Source organism: Salvia splendens, chromosome 8 (assembly GCF_004379255.2).
Source record: "Salvia splendens isolate huo1 chromosome 8, SspV2, whole genome shotgun sequence".
NCBI lineage: Eukaryota > Viridiplantae > Streptophyta > Magnoliopsida > Lamiales > Lamiaceae > Salvia > Salvia splendens.
Window position 1 is genome coordinate 19,750,305 of NC_056039.1, and position 14,670 is coordinate 19,764,974.

Consider the following 14,670-nt stretch of genomic DNA (forward strand, 5'->3'; position numbering starts at 1 on the left):
GCTCGGAACAACCGAACTCGGCTTCCAGAGGATTTTGCAGATAGGTGGCTTAACTTCAGCAACCCTGGACAGTAGAATAGTCCTTTGTAATAGCGTAACGCCATTTTGTAGGGTAGCGGAGTTGTATGCCGAACAAGATTTGAAAAATGAAATTTTGTTTTCGCTTCTAACACTGTATTTACAGCTTAGCGAAAAAATTTCATCGTACTTGTCCTCGGTCTTATGAAGTAAACTTCTTTGACCGGACTTGGTCCTTGGTCTGATGAAATAAACATCTTTGACCGGACTCGTCTTTGGTCTGATGAAATAAACATCTTTGACCGGACTCGTCTTTGGTCTGATGAAATAAACATCTTTGACCGGACTCGTCTTTGGTCTGATGAAATAAACATCTTTAACCGGACTCGTCTTTGGTCTGATGAAATAAACATCTTTGACCGGACTCGTCTTTGGTCTGATGAAATAAACATCTTTGACCGGACTTGGTTTGTGTTCTAATTTGGCGATTTGTCGCCGGGATCGAACTTTCCCTTGTCCTAATTCGGCGAGTTTTATCGCGTGGATCGGACTTTCCCAGTTAACCGAAGTGGTCTTATGCAGTAAACCTCTTTGACTAGACGTGGTCGTCCCCGGTCTTATGAGGTAAACTTCTTTGACCGAACTTGGTCGTCCTAATTCGGCGAGGTTTATCGCGTGGATCGGACTTTCCCTTATTGCAGTTCGTTTCAGACGAAGTGCTTATTTCTTAAGCCGAATTGTGGTCTTGTATCTTCCTGAGAAGCTTGGACTCACAATCGTTGGCTTATTGCAGTTCGTTTCAGACGAAGTGCTTGTTAAGCTGAATTGCGGTCTTGTATCCTCCTTGGAAGCTTGGACTCACAATCGTTGGCTTATTGCAGTTCGTTTCAGACGGACTGCTTGTTAAGCTGAATTGTGGTCTTATATCCTCCTTAGAAGCTTGGACTCACAATAGTCTTTAATAATCGATCTAAAAAGGGGATCAGTCTTTAAAGAACGATATACCTTGGTACCATTTGTAAGAGACGACAAGCACATAGAGACAAAACACATAGAAAAAAAAAATGAAAAAGATGAAAGAAAAAAACTTTAAACTTTTTATAAAACGACAAGTAAAAGGTACAAGTAAAAACAAACAAATAAAAACATGTACCCCTATGACCGAACTAGACACAAGACAGACTGACCGGACTTTGTCTCTTACAAGTGGAACTTCTTGAGGTTGGAGACGTGCCATGTTCGGGGTACTTGTTCTCCTGACATGTAAGTCAATTTATAAGACCCTTTGCCGAGGACTTCTGACACCCGATACGGACCCTCCCATGTGGGCTCGAGTTTGCCCAGCTTTTCTGCTCGGCTTACTTCGTTGTTTCTCAAGACGAGATCTCCCACTTGAAATTGAAGCTTTTTCACCCTTTTGTTATAATACCGGGCTACTTGCTCCTTATACTTGGCTGCTTTTATGCACGCCAATTCTCTTCTTTCTTCGGCGAGATCTAGTTCTGCTCTCAGTCCGTCGTCATTCATTTCTGAGGAGAAATTTAGAGTTCGGGGACTGGGTACGCCGATCTCCACCGGAATTACGGCTTCAGTGCCGTACACCAGACTATACGGAGTTTCACCGTTGGAGGTTTTGGGTGTAGTTCGATAGGACCATAGGACTTGAGGGAGATTTTCTACCCATTGTCCTTTGGCTTGTTCTAACCGAGCTTTTAACCCTTTCACCAGAATCCGGTTCGTTACTTCCGTTTGTCCGTTTGCTTGGGGATGGGAGACCGAAGTGAACCGCTGTTGAATGTTCAGCTCTTGGCACCAATTCTTGAACGTCTTGTCGGTGAACTGAGTCCCATTATCCGAGATGAGGATGTGAGGTATGCCAAATCGGCACACTATGTTCTTCCAGACGAAGTCCAATGCCTTTGAGCTCGTTATCGTAGCTAATGGTTCAGCCTCCACCCACTTCGTGAAGTAGTCCACGGCAACGATAAGGAATTTCATTTGCCGAGGAGCTTGAGGAAGTGGTCCCACTATGTCTATGCCCCATTGCATGAAAGGCCAAGGGCTTTGCATAGTGTATAGATCGGTCTGCGGCATCCTTGGGACATTTGCATGAATTTGGCACTTCGTACACTTCTTGACGAGCTGCACTGCCTCTTGTACCATGGTTGGCCAATAATATCCCCATCTCAGAACTTTTTTAGCTAAAGCTCTGGCTCCGATGTGGCTACCGCACGATCCTTCATGAACTTCTCTGAGGATGTAGTCCGTCTCTTCTGGTCCTACGCACCGCAATAACGGCTGGAGGTAAGACTTTCTAAAGAGGACTCCTTCATGAAGTTCGTACCGAAGTGCTCGGCACGTGATCTTCCGAGCTTCTCTCTTATCCTCGGGCAATTGTCCTTGATCCAGATACTGCAAGATCGGCGTCATCCAGTTCGGCGAGCTGGATACTGAATGTACCTCGGCTTCATCAATGCTTCGATGCATTAATTCTTCCGCCTTTGAGCTCGGATCTGAGGCCAACTTACTTAAGGTATCTGCTCGGCTATTTTCCGCTCTGGGAATGCGGATTATCCGAAAATAGGAGAAACTTCGGCTGATGCTTTGCGCTTTGTCCAAATACTTCTTCATTCTCTCGTCACGAGCTTCACTTGTACCCAACATGTGATTTACTATGACTTGTGAATCACAATGGACTTTGAGAGATTTGACGAGCAGACTTTGCGCTAGCTGGAGTCCGGCCAGGAGGGCTTCGTACTCGGCTTCATTATTAGTAGTGGGGAATAGGAACCGAAGTGAGTAGGTTACCTCGTGTCCGTCGGGAGCGACAAGTAAAATACCAGCTCCACTTCCCATCTTGTTTGAAGCTCCATCTACGAATCCGCTCCAGCAGTCCGGCGGCTCTACTTCGGATTCCAAGGGCTGTGCTAGTTCGGCATTGGCAGAATTCTTCTGTTCGGCAATAACAGGAATTGCTTGATCGAACTTTGCTTCCGCAAGAAAATCTGCCAAGGCTTGTCCCTTGATGGCTTTCCGAGGTAGATATTCAATTGTATGCTCTCCCAACTCTATAGCCCACTTGGCGATTCTGCCTGATGCTTCTGGTTTGGTCAACACTTGCCGAAGTGGCAGATCAGTTAAGACGCATACCTTGTGAGCATAGAAGTATGGCCGCAGTCTCCTTGCTGCATTTACTAGTGCCAGAGCAATCTTTTCCAGTGGTTGATACCTGGTTTCTGGACCTCTTAATGCTCGGCTTGTAAAATAGATGGGAAGCTGCTTTAGGCCTTCTTCTCGTACAAGCACCGCGCTGATGGTTTGATCCGATGCCGCTAAGTATAAGAATATTACTTCGGCTTCGGTTGGAGCAGAGAGAATAGGAAGCTCGGCTAGATAACTTTTGAGCTCGTCAAAGGCCTTTTTCTGCTCGGCTCCCCACTCGAACTTTGGTGCCTTTTTCAACACCTTGAAGAACGGCAGTTGCTTTTCGGCTGCTTGGGAAAGGAATCGATTCAGTGCGGCTAGACATCCGGTTAGCCTTTGCACGTCATGTATGGACTTCGGCATTGCCATGTTCTGAACGACTTGAACTTTTGAGGGGTTTGCCTTGAGTCCGTCCTTTGAAACCCAACAACCCATAAACTTTCCCGAATCTACCAAAAAGGTACACTTTTGGGGATTAAGTTTGAGGTTGGCTTTCTTGAGCACGTTGAGAGTGGACTTGAGGTTGTGCTCGTACTCCGAAGTGCTTTTGCTTTTGACGACTATATCGTCAACATACACTTCGACCTCCTTTCCAATCAGGTGCCGAAAAAGCTTGTCTACCATCCTTTGATAAGTGGCTCCGGCATTCTTTAAACCGAATGGCATCTTTTTATAAGCGAAAATGCCGAAATCAGTAATGAAGGCCGTTTTTGAAGCGTCAATCTCATCCATTAAAACTTGATGGTATCCTTTGTACAGATCAAGAAAGCAAAAAATTTCAAAGCCTATCAAAGCTTCTACTTTTTTATCTATGTTCGGAAGGGGATAGCAATCTTTGGGACAGTGCTTATTTAGATCGGTGAAATCTATGCACATCCGCCATCCTCCTTCCTTTTTCTTGATCATGACAGGATTGGCCACCCACGAAGGATACTTCACTTCGAATAACACATCCGCCTTCAATAATTGACGTACTTCGTCATGGATGACTTGACTTCGTTCTGCCGCAAAGAGTCTTTGCTTCTGTTTTATCGGCCGGACTGAAGGATCAATATTTAACCGATGAGTGATTACCTCGGGGGGCACTCCGGTCATGTCCAACGGAGACCATGCAAAGACGTCTTTATACTCCTTGAGGAGCTGGATGGTTTTTTCCCGAAGTAGGGGCGTTCCCGCGAAGCCGATCTTAACCGTTCTGGATGGATCGTCTTCGTACAGCTGAACTGTCATCGAGTTCGGCTCCGGTATGACTTCGGTCATCGCCTCTGACTCCGGCTGCTGTGATTGCTATGCTTGGTGGTGCCGATCTGACTGCTCGGCACTTCTAAGCGCAATTTGCAGACATTCCTTTGCTCTCTTTTGGTCACCTCGGATGACCGCTATCCCTCCTTTAGTAGGGATCTTGATGGTGAGGTGATAGGTGGAGCAAACGGCCCGAACTGTGTTGAGCCAGTCTCTTCCCAGGATGACGTTGTACGGGGACCGAGCTTTCACCACGAAAAACTCAATCATCGTACTGGAGCTAGTAGGCGCTTTCCCCACCGTGATCGGAAGGCTGATAATACCTTCAGGGCGGGTGTCCTCCTGGGTGAAGCTCTTCAGGGGAAGCGGAGCCGGACTGAGCCGAGCTGGGTCCACTTCTAGTTTGTCGAAGCACTCTTTAAAAAGAATGCTAACCGACGCTCCTGTATCCACAAACACCCTGTGGATCAGTTTGTTTGCCACTCCGGCTTGGATGACAATGGCGTCTTGGTGAGGAGAGATGGCCGGGACGGGATCAGCAGCCGAGAACGTAATCACTTCGTCCTGCTTCAGCCTTTTATGCGTTGGCTCCTCTCGATTGGAGCCTCTGCGTTCTGACTTTAGGGACGACTTGGTCTTCCCGGCAGGGAGCGCGTCAATAGTCTGGATTACTCCATCATATTGCGGCTCGTCATCGTCTTCGGGATCCGGCTGCCTTTTCGGATCCTGAGGAGCGCAGTTCGCACCACTCTGCTTTTTATTCTTCTTTGGCTGCTTGCTTCGGTATTTTTTCAATGTCCCTGCCTTCACAAGAACATCGATACCTGCAGCCAAGTTTCTGCACTCCTCAGTATCGTGACCGTGGTCTTGATGGTAGGAGCAGTAGCTATCCTGTGGTCGGCGCGCGGCTGATTTCGTCATCCGCTTTGGCTTTTCGAATAGGTCAGAGTGCAGTTCGAAAATTTCCGCTCTCGGCTTGTTCAGCGGTACGAACTGAGCGGGCGACTTCTCGGGATTGAGACGAGGTCCCAATCTGTCTTGCACCGGAGCCCTTTGAATTCTTTCAAATGGAGTCCGGCGAGGATGCCCCTGATCGCTATGATCGGGCTTCCTTCTGTCTCCTCGGGCCGATGAGCTGTCTAACGACCGTTTGCGACGGTCTGCCTCATCGGCCCGGGAGTACTGGTCCGCAATGTCCCACATTTCCTGAGCTGTCTGCGGACCGCACTCAACGAGCTTCCTGTAGAGAGCTCCGGGCAGGATTCCATTTTGGAATGCCGAGATGACAAGCAGATCATTGAGATCGTCTACTTGCAGGCATTCCTTGTGGAATCTTGTCATAAAGTCGCTGATTTTTTCGTCGCGACCTTGACGAATGGAAAGCAGCTGAGCCGAAGTGATTCGGGCTTCCGCTTTCTGAAAGAACCTCCTGTGGAAGGCATCCATTAGATCTCGGTAAGATCTGATGCTGCCCTGGGGGAGGCTATCGAACCACCTTCTCGCGTTCCCGATGAGCAGCTCGGGAAACAGCTTGCACATGTGGACCTCGTTGAGACCCTGGTTCGCCATGTTATATTGATAGCGCCCCAAGAAATCGTGAGGGTCCACGAGCCCGTCGTAAGTCATCGACGGAGTTCGGTAGTTCTGTGGTAGGGGAGTTCGGGTGATGTCGTCCGAGAACGGAGTCTTCAGTGCTCCGTACACGGCGAATCCGATATCTCGTCGGTATGGAGGAGATTGAGTTCTCCTGTGATTCCGGTACCGAGGAGGAACAGGAATATGTCGGGGTTGAGGATTCTTCTTCCTGGAAGACACGGCACTACTGCGGTAGTGACTTTCTTGTGCGGAGGGAGAAGGAGAATCCGCCGATTTCGTCTCCGGCTGCTTTTTGCCTTTTCGCAGGAAGGTTAAGAATTCCTCCTGCTTCGCCGCCAAAAACTGCTTGACAGCCTCATTCAAATCGGGCTGCTGGGAAGACTCAGTGGGACGATTTTTGGAGCGGCTTGTTCCTTCGCCATGAGAACTGGTGGTGGATTTATCCCTAGGCTGTTTTCCAGACCTATGGGATGGATTGGCTTCCTCCTGGTTCTCACGGGCAGGAATACGGGTACTCTGCGATCTGGTATGCATTTTTTGGGTGGAAAAAATGGATCAAAAATTCGCTTTATCACAAATTTTGTTCTCTGCTTCCCACAGACGGCGCCAGTGATGATTGCGCGAATTTTTGATGTTAGTAAATGCTGGTAGAGAATGAAGATTACGACACAAAGAATTTACGTGGTTCGATTTACTGAAGTAAATCTACGTCCACGGGAAGAAGGGAGGGCAAGATTGTATTGCTTGATCTGGGATTACAGCTTACAACACAGACTTGCTATATGGTATTTTATCTCTAGAGAGCTTAACCCTTTTCTATCTGATCTAAGTTCTATTTATACATTGAACTAAGGTCGTGGTTTGCAGCCCCACTAACAAGATCGTGGGTGAGCAATAACTGCTCAATAACTGCTTCGTACCACTAAATAGATCGTGGGTATAGCGGAGGTCGTGGAGGCCTTTCATGAGTCCACTAACTCCTAGTTCGGTCGAATGCTGAGACCGAACTGCTGGACTTTACCGATCAGCTCTTGCCGATCTGAGAGGAGAGCTTGACTGGTCGGCTTTTACCGAGCTGTAGGCTGAGTCCGAACTCTTTGGTCGTGCCGAACTCTTTGGTGCCGAACAGATACTCTTTCTTGGGATCTGGGCTGATGGGCCGTCACTGTTATTGGGCTTGCCATTAGGGTTTAGTTCGTACCCCATCAGTATCCCAATCCATATCATTTGGTATCAGAGCCAACTGGTATTGATCTATCCATAGCTTTATCTTACATTGTTTATCTTTCATATCCTTGAAAAAAAAATCCAAAAAAAAATCCGAAAAAAAAAATCAGAAAAAAAATTTCAAAAAAAAAATCCAAAAAAAAAAATCCGAAAAAAAAAACCCCAATACGTATTTCACCTCATATTTTCTTGACCATTTCCTTTCATCCTTCATTCAAGGGCTGAAGTTTGGTTGGTCGTTATTAGTTCTTGTTTTGTTTTTGATTTGTTTTTTTACTTGTGTTATCTTTGCAAAAGAGAAAGAGTGGTAAAAGGCTTGAGTGGTGAGGTTATTTGAGGGGAGGTAAAAGCCAACGAGTGATATACACGAGTGTTTTGTGAGGTTTAATTTTGTGTGATACACGAGTGAACTGTGAGGATGGATTCTACTGACGATCATATTCCAGTTGATCCTACGTTGAAAGCCATGCAACAACGATTTGCAAGGTTTGCACGGATTCTGGAAAGTGTTTCAGGGCGGTTGGAGAGGCTAGAAGTTCAGGCAACAAATGAAAATAATAACGAGGAGGAAGAGAGTGGAGGAGAAGATGATGCTTCATATAGGCATCGAAATGAGAGACGTGGAAACGGTAGAAGAGGGCGTACAAATGAAGTGGATGGTGATTTGAGAAGCATCAAACTGAAGATCCCAACATTCCAAGGAAGGAGTGACCCCGAAGCTTATTTGGAGTGGGAGAGAAAGGTGGATCTCATCTTTGAATGTCACAACTATTCCGAGGAGAAAAAGGTTAGACTTGCTGCTATTGAATTCACTGACTATGCTATAGTTTGGTGGGATCAATTGACAACCAGTACAAGGCGATACGGAGGAAGACCAGTTTCGACTTGGGAAGAAATGAAAAGCATAATGCGTAAGAGATTTGTACCTTCTCATTATTTTCGTGAATTGTATCAAAAATTACAATCTATGAAACAAGGTACTAAATCTGTTGATGAGTACTACAAAGACATAGATTGCCATGATTAGGGCAAATGTTGAAGAAGATAGAGAAGCAACTATGGCTCGATTCTTATGTGGGCTGAATAGGGAGATTGCAAACATTGTGGAGCTTCAACACTATGTGGAGTTGGAGGACATGGTTCATATGGCCATGAAGGTGGAGGGACAATTGAAGAAGAAGGGAACAATCCAAAAGAATTTTTCAACAAGTTCTCATTCTTCAAGGACAAAAGAGTGGACTTCAACCAAACCCAATTTTGGGGCAGGTTCTAAACCCCAAAATGAGGCGTCGACATCCAAGTCCAAAGAATTTGAGAAGGGTAAAGGTATTTCTACTTCTACTTCTACTCGAAATAGAGATATCAAATGTTTTCGTTGTCAAGGTGTTGGACACATTGCATCTCAATGTCCAACAAAAGGGTGATGATTTTGAAGCCAAATGGAGAGATAGAATCTGAAAGTGAACGTGAAGATGATGATGAGGAGGAGGAGGATAAACAATTGGAGGAGATTGAACCAGAACATGGAGAACTTTTGGTGGTTCGAAGGGCTCTAAACATGCAAAACAGAAACGATGATCAGCAAAGGGAGAACATCTTCCACACAAGGTGTTTGGTCCAAGGTAAACTTTGCATAATGATTATTGATGGTGGTAGTTGTGCAAACGTTGCAAGTTCTGAAATGGTGGAAAAGTTGAGCTTAACAACGGAAAAACATCCTAATCCGTACAAGCTACAATGGCTTAATGAATGTGGAGAAATTCGAGTGACTAAGCGAGTTCTAATTTCGTTTTCAATTGGCAATTATAAAGATGATGTTCTTTGCGATGTTGTGCCAATGCATGCTAGTCACATTCTTTTGGGGAGGCCATGGCAGTTTGATCGTAGAGTGACTTATGATGGATTTCACAACCACTACACCTTCAAGCACAACAACAAGTCTATTATGCTTGTGTCTTTAACACCTCAACAAGTTCAAGAGGACCAACAGAAATTGTCACAAGCAAGGAGAGCTCGTGAGGTTGAGAGGAAAAGAAGTGAGAGCATTGAAAAAGAGTCGAGTGAAAAAAAGAGTCGAGAGAAAAGTAAGAATGAGAGGAAAAAAGGTGAGGGCATTGAAAAAGAGTCAAGTGAAAAGAGTCCGAATGAAAAAAAGAACTTTTATGTGGGAGCAAGAGAAATAAAGAGTGCAATAGTTGAAAAAAAGAGTGTTTTCATCTTAGTGTACAAACAGTCTTTGTTTACCACTAACGAATTAACCACTTCTTTGCCAAGTGCTTTTGTGTCTCTTTTACAGGAATTCGAAGATGTTTTTCCCGTGGAAGAATCAAGTGGATTACCGCCATTAAGAGGTATTGAACACCAAATTGACCTTATTCCCGGGGCAGTTCTACCAAATCGACCAGCCTATAGAGCCAATCCCGAAGAGACTAAGGAAATTCAAAGGCAAGTGCAAGAGTTGTTGGACAATGGAAAAATCCGTGAGAGCATGAGTCCATGTGCAGTTCCGGTAATTGTTGTTTCTAAGAAAGATGGATCATGGAGGATGTGCATCGACTGCCGAGCAATCAACAAAATCACGGTAAAGTATCGCTATCCTATTCCTAGGCTAGATGATATGCTTGATGAATTGCATGGTTCTGTTGTGTTTAGTAAGATCGATTTGAAAAGTGGTTATCATCAAATTCGAATTAGAGAAGGAGACGAATGGAAAACAGCCTTTAAAACAAAATTTGGTCTATATGAGTGGTTAGTAATGCCTTTTGGTTTAACTAATGCACCAAGTACTTTCATGAGGTTGATGCACCATGTTTTGAGAAAATTCATTGGAAAATTTGTGGTTGTTTATTTTGATGATATTCTTGTCTATAGCAAAAATGTGAATGAACATCTTAACCATGTGCGTGCAGTTTTGGATACCTTACGAAAAGAATCATTGTATGCAAATCTCAAAAAGTGTTCTTTTTGCATGGATAAAGTTGTTTTTCTGGGTTTTGTTATAAGTGCTAATGGGATTGAAATGGAAAAAGAGAAGGTGAAAGCTATTTTAGAATGGCCAATTCCTCAAAATGTAGCACAAGTTAGAAGTTTTCATGGTCTTGCTAGTTTTTATAGGAGGTTTGTCAAGGATTTTAGTACAATTGCTGCACCTTTGAATGAAATTGTGAAAAAGGATGTTTGTTTTTATTGGGGAGAAAAACAAGAACATGCTTTTAATCTCCTTAAAGAAAAACTTACAACTGCACCAATTCTTTCTTTGCCTAACTTTGATAACATGTTTGAGCTTGAATGTGATGCATCTGGGGTAGGCATAGGAGTTGTTTTGTTGCAGGATAGGAAGCCAATCGCGTACTTTAGCGAAAAGTTGAAAGGAGCTCAATTGAACTATCCAACGTATGACAAGGAGTTATATGCTTTGGTTAGAGCTTTGGAAACATGGCAGCATTACTTGTGGCCTAGAGAGTTTGTAATTCACACGGATCATGAATCTCTCAAGTACTTGAAAGGTCAAGGTAAGCTTAGCAAGAGACATGTTAAGTGGGTGGAATTCATTGAATCATTTCCCTATGTAATCAAATACAAAAAGGGAAAAGAAAATATTGTGGCTGATGCATTATCTCGGAGGTACATTTTGATCACTACTTTGAGTTCTAAGTTGCTTGGTTTTGAGTTGATTAAGGAAATGTATGATAATGACCCGGACTTTTCTTCTATCTATTTAGCTTGTGAGCATGCTGCATTTGACAAGTTCTATAGGCATGATGGCTATTTGTTTAGAGAAAACAAATTATGCATTTCTAAAGGTTCTATGCGTGAATTGCTTGTGCGTGAAGCTCATGGTGGTGGTTTAATGGGTCATTTTGGAGTCCATAAGACAATGAATGTTTTGCTTGAACATTTCTTTTGGCCTAAAATGCGTGTGGATGTTGAAAGAATTTGTAAAAGATGCATAACTTGCATGCAATCCAAGTCTAAATCACACCCACATGGTTTGTACAAACCGTTACCAATTCCTAGTGCACCTTGGGAGGATATTTCAATGGACTTTGTTGTTGGTTTGCCAAGAACAAAAAGAGGTAGAGATTCAGTTTTTGTGGTTGTTGATAGGTTTTCAAAAATGGCACATTTTATTCCATGTCACAAAACTGATGATGCATCTCATATCGCTGATTTGTTCTTTAAAGAAATTGTCCGTTTGCATGGTGTTCCTAGATCAATTGTGAGTGATCGAGATGCTAAATTTGTGAGTCATTTTTGGCGAGTGTTGTGGAATAAGTTGGGAACTAAACTCTTGTTTTCTACTACTTGTCATCCACAAACTGATTTTTTTTTTTTTTTTTTTTTTTTTTTTTTTTTTTTTTCAAACACCTCTACGGTGGAGGGTTCGTGGGTCCCTCATCCCTATATTTCCAAAAGTGATAATTACAAGGCGTGGCCACACCCAAAAGTGGTGTGCCGTAACAAATTCAAGAGTAGTATGCGGTCCGATCCCACAAGGTTCGGACCTCATCATACTCCTTTCCAAAATACAATTAACCAAAAAGCTAGTCACTAGTGTCTCCCATAGTCTCATGATCAACTTTGATGCCCGTCCCCGTCTAGGTTTCGGATGTGCGACACTCCCATCTCGTCCAATCTAACCAAGTCCAACAGTTCTCTCGGTGCTGAGTTGTAGTGCATTCGTAGGCCACTGTCTTGGACTAGCCCCATTTTCGCAAGGAAGTCCGCCGCTTTGTTCCCCTCCCTGTGTATGAAGGTGGCTCGGAAATTGAGATGGCGTTTGAGAATGGTTAGTTGCGCCACCGCTTGCCGAGCTAGTGCCGGGCCCCATCCTGCCCATTGACCAATTTGATTGCTTGCTCTGCATCTGACTCAATCCAGATTGGTAGGCCGAATTCCTTGGCTATATTTAGCCCGTGAATCATGGCCAACAGCTCCGCTTCTAAAGCCGAGTGGGCTTCAAGGGGTGTGCTGACAGCGGCGAGCATCTTACCCGAGTGGTCTCGAATAATCCCTCCAGCCCCTGTTCTGCCGTTCGCTTCATTGTAGGAGCCATCCGTGTTGAGCTTTATCCACGGCTGATCCGGGGGGTTCCATTTGATTGCCATGGCTAGGGGTAGCGCCCTGATTGCCGCCGCTTGTTGGGGAATATTGATTCCAAGTTTAACTCCCTTCCAATGTTTCGGCTTCAAGCTTCCATTAGACATAGCATTTCGAATGAACATGTGGACCTGCCATACCACGTTTTGTGGTTTAAACTGTGTGCCTTGGTGGCGGCTCCTGTTTCTCTCCGACCAGATAAACCAAAGGATGAGGTATGGAGTGGCTCGGCTAAGATGTTTCTTGTTCGGCTGTTGGCACCTTCGCGCCCACACTTCGATTCTCGTAGGGATTGTGTCATTGATATGGATGCGGGGGAACGGCCCTGTGAACCAGCCGTCGAACTCACTCCATACTCTGCGAGCTCCATATCCCTGGATGAAGAGGTGTTGGAGTGACTCAGTGTTCGGTCTGTGGGGGCAGCATTGGCACTTAGAGGCTAGCTCAATCTCCCGCCACTGAAGTTTCGTGTCAACCGGCACCCGATTGGAGAGAAGCCTCCAGATAAAGATGGCTATTGAGTTGGTGAGGCCTACCTTCCAAACATCCCCCAAACCATGGATGATCGGGTTTCGTCCTCGAAGTGTGTCCCATGTCGAAGCCACCGTGAATTCCCCATGCTTAGAGAGGTTCCACCTCAGGATATCCTGTTCGTCATGGAGGATCGGTGTATTAATGATGCCATCGATAACATGCTGAGGAAGGCCGGCCTGATTGTGAAGGAGTTGAAGCTTGGGCACATCCCAACCACCATTTGTAATGAACTCCGAGACCCGGGTGGTTGGTCTTCCCCTATCATCAAGACTAAGTTCCCTCAGAGGGCTATCGCCAAGCCAAATGTCATCCCAGAAGTAGATGTCCCCTTGTCCCACTAGCCATCTTATGTGCGGTTGCGCGAGGGGCCATGCTCTTGAGAGCCTTCTCCACGTAGGGCTACTCCTGCTCGGCAATCTCAAGGTGAGCGGTGTGGAGTTGGAGCAATATTTTGCCATCATGTATCTTGCCCAAAGGGAGTTTTGCTCCCGAAAGCGCCACCAAAGTTTGATATTGAAGGCGCGGAGGACCTCCATAGTTTTTCGGATCCCAAGGCCTCCTTCATCAGTGGGCCGGCACATTTGTTCCCATCCAATCCAATGGGTCCGCTTCTTTTCATTCGTAGACCCCCAAAAGAATCGGGCCATTTGTTGATCAAGTTGCTTGAGGGTACCGGCCGTGGGCTCGACGGCTTGAAAGATGTGCAAGGGGATCGCTTCAAGAGTGCTCTTAATCAACGTAAGCCTTCCTCCAAAGGATAGGTGACGGTGTGCCCATCCTGAGATCCTTCTTGCAATCTTTTCCCGTAGAAACAGGAACATGTCCGTGCGTTTGGCACCACGATAGATAGGGACTCCGAGATAGAGAAAAGGAAAGGCCCCTCTAGAGAAGCCTCCTTCCGCCTGGATCGAGTTTGCCCAATGCTCATGGGCCTCGGCAATATAGAAATTACTCTTGGCGAGGCTGACTTGTTGGCCGGAGACTCTTTCATATTTTTCGAGACAGGCTCTTAGCCGGCGCATAGGATTTGCCGCCGCTTGAGTGAAGATGATAATGTCGTCCGCATAGGCTAGATGGCTGATCTCCATGCATCTCCGGGAGGCTTTGAACGTCATGTCCTTTTGGCCGAGGATGAGCTTATCTAATGCTCGGGACAGGTAGTCCGCAGCGATTACGAACAGAGCGGGGGAGATCGGGTCTCCTTGCCGAAGTCCTCGAGTTGATCTAAAGAAGCCCGAGGGTGCCCCGTTAACAAGGACCGAGAACCAGCAATACCCAATACACCTCTCCATAAGTGAAATCCATGAATCCGGGAAACCCATACGGCGTAAAACTTTGAAGAGGAATGGCCATTGGACCCTATCATAGGCTTTAGCCATGTCAATCTTTACTGCCACATTAGGCGCTGGGGAGCATCTAGCAAGCTCATGGAACATCTCTTGAGCCAGAAGTGCGTTGTCGTTAAGGAGCCGACCTTTGACAAATCCACTTTGGTTTGGGGAGATGACCTGTGGGAGGAAAGGAGAGAGTCGAGAGGTGAGTACCTTGGTAATGATCTTGTTTAGAACATTGCAGAGACTAATGGGTCGGTAGTCGGTCCATGACTCCGGCGATGCCTTCTTTGGGATAAGGACTATGCTTGTGGCCGTGATGCTCCTTGGCAGGAAGGCCCCTCTGAAGAACTGTCTGATTGCTTCCACTACCTCCGGCCCCACAATGGGCCAGCAGGCTTGATAGAAGGTGGCCGAG